The sequence below is a fragment of the Passer domesticus genome, chromosome 4 (genome assembly GCF_036417665.1).
Source record: "Passer domesticus isolate bPasDom1 chromosome 4, bPasDom1.hap1, whole genome shotgun sequence".
Taxonomy (NCBI): domain Eukaryota; kingdom Metazoa; phylum Chordata; class Aves; order Passeriformes; family Passeridae; genus Passer; species Passer domesticus.
In genome coordinates this window covers 41,687,839-41,693,854 of record NC_087477.1, presented here as the reverse complement: position 1 = coordinate 41,693,854, position 6,016 = coordinate 41,687,839, and positions in this window count along the sequence as shown.

Sequence of the window (6,016 nt, the reverse complement as noted above, 5' to 3'; positions counted from 1 at the left end):
AAAGAAGAGGATTTGAATTTGGTGGGTTTTTTTCTATTAAGTCTTGGTTTGAAATAAAATGTAGGCCATTCTGATATCTGTGGTTTTTTTCCTGCAGATGGTAGCTGGCAGTTTTGGGTTAACTTCCACATGAAAAGGAAACAAATTAGAGCAAATGGTTGTTTCTCAGCTATTTCTGAGAATTTTATTATTTCAGATTTTGAAAAATAAACATGGAGCCTGTGTTCTGCTAATTTACCTTGTGAAAACCTCATTTCCAGTGGGTTTGCATACGTGTTCAAATAACACTAATTTCTCCATTTTACTCACAAGTTTTGCACTTAACAAGGTGCAGGCAACTGCTTGAAGTGTATTATGTACACTGGATGTGGGGTGGCAACAAAGAATGTAAGAGAATGACCATCCTTGAAAATACATTCTCTCCTGTCGTAGCCTAGCCTATCTGTTTTTCTCAACATAAAGGCAGAGGTCTAATATAGCAAATGGAGAAGAAAGGAAAAAGCTTATTAGTATTCTGAATCTGTATTTTCCCAAAGGAAATTCTGACTATCAGGTATTCAACTGACTCTCATAATGCAATTTGCTTGCTGTTGGAAGCTGTCCATTGGTGAAAATTAAATAAATATGACACATAAGAACAAAGTTGTTCTCTCCTGGCATAAAAACATCTCAGATAGAAAGGCAGATGAAACACAAAAGCCTTTTGCCTGGTACCATAGGTGGCTGCTCATTTTACTGATTATAGAACTTGTACCATGTGGCAGTCATGGAATAAGAACTTACTTGGGAATATAGTTGAAAAATAAAACAGCATAGTCATGACAGCATTGATTTCTGTACCTGAGTAATGAGGCAAATCTTGAAAAAATAAGGTTGGTTGATTTACCTAACATAAAAATTCCTGCCAATTTTAGATGTGCTGTCAAATATAATCATATTAACTAAATGTTAAAAACCCCAAACAGCCTGATTTATTATTTCTTCAATGCATATGTTTTTGGGTATTTGAATACACCTTCATCAAAAGAAACTAGATTTTTAGGGAGCCAGTTAGCTTTTGTTGCCAAGTTAAAAGTTCTGGTAAGGTCAATCTCTTACAACAAATCTAATTTTTACAAGTAACTTTCTTTATGTACACAGTTTTTACCTTATGCCAAAAGGTAGAAAGGATAGTGGGAAAATGCTCTGAGGTTGAATTTCCTGGTGACACTCATTCTTACTTCCTCAGAGAGCGGGTGAGCATTGTGAAGGAAGCAGAGGACAGATGGATGTTTTTCAGTTGGTGCTTGTATTTAATCTGCATAATTAGAAAATGGGAAAGTTATCTATGACGCTGATGCTGACTTCACTTCTAGGTTCTTTTGAGCTCATTTAAAGTATGGTAATGAGAAAAACATTTTACCTTTGGGCAGCAATCTAATTTGTCAGGAAATTCCTCTTGCTATGATGAGTGGATGAGGAAAATTTGGAATAATATGATCCAGATGTTAAAGCTCCTATTTAGCAGCAATGCAGATGTATTATTTTATGGAAATGTCCAGATGGTGACCTTCCAGTATTAATAATAAATCAATATTTATTTTTGGGGGTTTGCATCTCTATAACTCCATTCCTATCTTTGCTCTCATGCATGCATGACAAAATACTCATGCATTTCATGTAGAGGCTAATAGTATTAAAATTAACAATCTAGAAGACATAAAAATCAGTAAGGAAAATGGAAACAATTACTGCAAGTAATATATACCAATTGATCTGATAATGGCATCACCCAAAAGAAGGTTATACTACAATTTTTTAATTGATTTGCATTTAATTTTGCAGCTAACATGATAACAAAATTCTGTCACAATTTTGTATTAGAAAGTAGCCAATTTACTGAATATGTGCACTCGAGCAGTTTTGGTTTTCCCACTTAAATTCAAACTTTACCAGAAAACAAAAAAGCAACTCACAGTACAGAAGCACAACAGAGAAGGTTCATATTGGACAGCAGCCAGGCTGGCAGGAAACACAAACCTTCTGTGGCCTCTGGTGAAGGCTGGGAAACCTCAGGGTCTGCAGTCAGGGATGAGCAGAGGCCACTGACCTGTGGCATGTCAAAAGGGCAGCAGGGCATGCAAGTAGCTCAGCCACTTTTAGGGTCACAGAGAGCAGACTGAGCTCTCCTAAAGTCAGGGCTGCAGGGTAGAGAAAGGCCTAAAACTGATGTGAGCCAGTGATGATCTATTGTTATCTTCTACAGGTGTTTCTATCTCTTAATTTATTGAAACTTGTATTGTAAAATACCAGTTTGTTCAAAGGTTCCATGCTTCCTGGGGCTTGGGGGAGATTATTTTTAAGGGTTTCTCCTTTTTTCTTAGAGAAGAAGAATTGAGTCCTCCTACAGCTGAAATCTGTGGCAAAGCTGTTTTAAGTTTCACAAGGGGCAACACACATTCCTTCAGAATTCTACTTTTTGGATTAAGGAAAGAGATTAATTTTCCATAGAAGTATCCTTCTACTCTAGGTGAATTGTGCTTTTTGTTTGCTTTTAAAGAATGTCCCTGCACCAAACCCAACATAAATGTTAAAATTGTCTCCCCTCAGAATTTTTTTTTTATTTTATTTTTAACAACATTTCTGTAGCAATCCAGGAGTTAACTCTACAAACATGCATATATTAAAGTCAGTCTTGTTTTGTCTTTGCCATCATTAGGCTTCCACAGTCCAAAATCCATGGTTTATTAACATGACTACATGTTAATATAAAAAAAAAAAAACATACTACTAACATTAACTCTTCAGTGCCTATTAAATATGTGCTTGTTGGAAAATAAATAGAATATTTCATCACTGTGGGCAGCTCAAGCTAATATATGTATTGAGTTTGATGAAATTTCATTTAGGAAAATGTGTTTAAAACTTTAAGCTGCAGCTCTAAGGCTTAAAGGGCAAAGTGACTCCACTGATTTCAGACAACTTCCTCCCAAAGCCTCAACCTTGTGGTCACCATACCTAATTTGAGTTCTAAATCAAACTTTAATGTTTCTTCCAGTAAAAACTAATTCTATTAATAGACAATTTAGATTCCAAGCATATGATGTGAGAGGTCTGATGAGCTGTATCTCATTCTTATAACCAATTACTACATTGGATTTACTAATTATCTACAGGGTGCAAGGCAGACTAAGATTCTAGGGTCAAAGGCACTCCTGGGTCAGGTGCTGTACAAGTAGCATTTTATGTCTAAGTTTTAGGGTTTGACAGTCTGTTAATCAAACCTGGCCACACACAGTGGAAACATGGGATGTCATTACTTTGAAATGACTGTCTCAGTTTTGCTAACAGTCCCACTGCTGCTTAGGTGGCTTGTTTCTCTTTATTTCACCATCAGCCTTTGCTGGTGGAAAACCCTGTCCATGTGAGAAATGCTCACAGTTATTACCCTTACATCACTTTCAGACCAATCTCTCTTGGGAAAAACATCACAGGATGTCCCATTTTTGTTGTTTTTTAAGTTGTTTAGATAAATTTCATTGATGGTATGGTGACTTGGCTATATCTAACTTACCTCAGTTATTTTCTGCTTCTTCTAGTCCTGTTCTGTCCTTTGTCTCCCTCCATCACAATCCCAAACTGTTTGTTTTAATTTTGTTAGCAATCTTTTCACAATTACCATTTCTTGTGAAGACTGAAGCAAAACAAATTGGGTTTGATGGGGGTTCATTCCTTTATTTTTTCCTGTATTATACATTTTCATTCACCTTAAAGAGCTAAATCTAAATACAAAAATGTAAAATTTGTTGAATTTATATAAATACTTCAGTAGAAGCTACACATGCAGCATTCTGTGCCACTCTGCAAAGTACACAGGGTCTTGAGCAGTCTTTCTTTTTTTTCTATCCATATGTTAGTGTACAATTTGTTCCTCATGATCCTTAAATGCAACTGAATTTTGGGTTATCTAGGTAAAAATATTTACCATGTCTGGATTTAATTCCTTAGGTAGGTAACTTTAGGTAAAATTTGGATTGGCAACTATTAGGATTTTCTATTTGATAGATTTTGCTCTGTATGCAGTGAAATTGCTCTAGGCTGGTCTCTTCACCACCCACCTCTACATATGAAACCCCTTTTGCATTGTGCAGCTGTAACTCCTCTTACTTCTTGGGGTTTTTTTATTGCATAGCTGACCTAGAGTTTGATATTAAGTCATTTTACAACTTGTGTTTGTGGTGTGAAGAGAGAAGGGAAAAACCCTTCAGCTTTGTAAGGCCACTGTGTTCACTCATTCAATGCCCTAACTTCTGAGATAATCCTCAGTTCTCCATTTATGCACCTGAAGGTGATGAGACTTCAAAAGCCTTGACATAATGGATAAAATGAAATAAGTGCATTCATATCAAAGCCACATTACAATTCTTTCTCGTGATCATAATTTTCTACTCTACCACACTTAAATGTTGCTTGGAGATCTTCTCTATTTTGATTATTGCCAAAAATTTTTACTCCAGTGAGTTACTGCTTCCTTCAAACTGTGGGCTAATTTTCATTTTGCTTTGCAGCAGCAAACACCCTAACACTTAAAGTATGAATATGCTTGACAGCCAGCAATGTGGAGAGCAGGCTGTGAACCACTTTTGGAGCCACAGCTACTGAGCTTTGCTACAGGTAGACCAAGCTGACACATTTTCTTATAGAAAGGGACTTTAGTTGGAGTCTTATTATACAGAACAATTAGATTCATTTCATTGTTTTGCAGAAGCAACAAGAGCAGCCAAATGCCAATAAGGTGTTAAATGCCAATCAAAGAATTGTGAAGTTTCTGTAGCTGAGAGAGCCCACTGAATTTAAATTCCCCAAAGCAAAATTTTTGCTAAAATGCAGCAAGTGGTATTTACTCCCAAACACCCCAACCCAATAGAGTCTGCAAAAATGTTAATGTCTCTTGTCAACTCTCTGAGACTGTGTTATATGGAACAGGATTTGGGAGACTGAAATCTGGCTACAAAATATCATTAAACTGGAGCTTCTCAACATTAAAAAGGACTTGTCATTTCTGCTGCTACAGGACACAATGTAAAAGCCTTTAAATAAGAGCTGACAAATTTTGTACCTGTATCTTAAAAATACACTGGTGGGAGAATTTAGCTAAAGTTAAAGAAAATACTTCAACAGAATAAAGCTGAACAATATTGGTAACACAAGACTGCTATGTTTCTGCCAAGAATTTTCCATCAGAGCTACATACCTTTAGATTAATCAACTATACAATTTATAGGCAATAGTTCTGAGACTTAAAGGAACAGCTGATTAAAGGAACAGGGGCTGCAATATCTGCAACCCCTTCAGGAAGTGTTTGACTTACATCAGATGTATTATGAGGTTGATCTACTTGTCCTTGAGGAATCCCTGGAATTTCTGGTCAGACAGAAGCTCAAACTGAGTCCAGCACAGTAGCTCTGAGTGGGATGCAGAAGACCTGGACAAATATAAAGAAAATTCAAATTCTATCCAGGTAAAATTTCTAGGTGCATTAACAAGTTCTGGCATTTTGGTGAAGAATATGAGTAATCTTCCGTGGTCTTATGACAGAAAAGTCTGATGACTCTGTGGATTTTGCCATGACATTGTTTTTTTATGTAGTGTCCTATGGGAGTGATGGGAAGAGACTTTGTGGAGGTTTGTCCTGCCCACATGGCTTCCACCACTGCTGTGCCTGCCAGGGTACATCACTCCCAATACCACTGGCAAGGACCAGAAGGAGCTCTTGAATCTCTTTTGCCCCTGGGCTCATGAGAATAAGGTCTACTGGATACTCCTGCAGTAAACTAACCCCTCTTTTCCTTGAGAAGAGCTGCTCTTGTGCCACAGACAAAGGATTGAAGTCCCTCATCAGTCTTATGATTAGGAGACCACTCTTAATGCAGTAGCCACTGACATATGCCAGGCCTTTGGGGATTTGGGGTTTCCAGCAGGCAGATCCCTGTGTGCAAGAAACTACACAGTTTTCCTAATGGCCATAGGAAGGCAA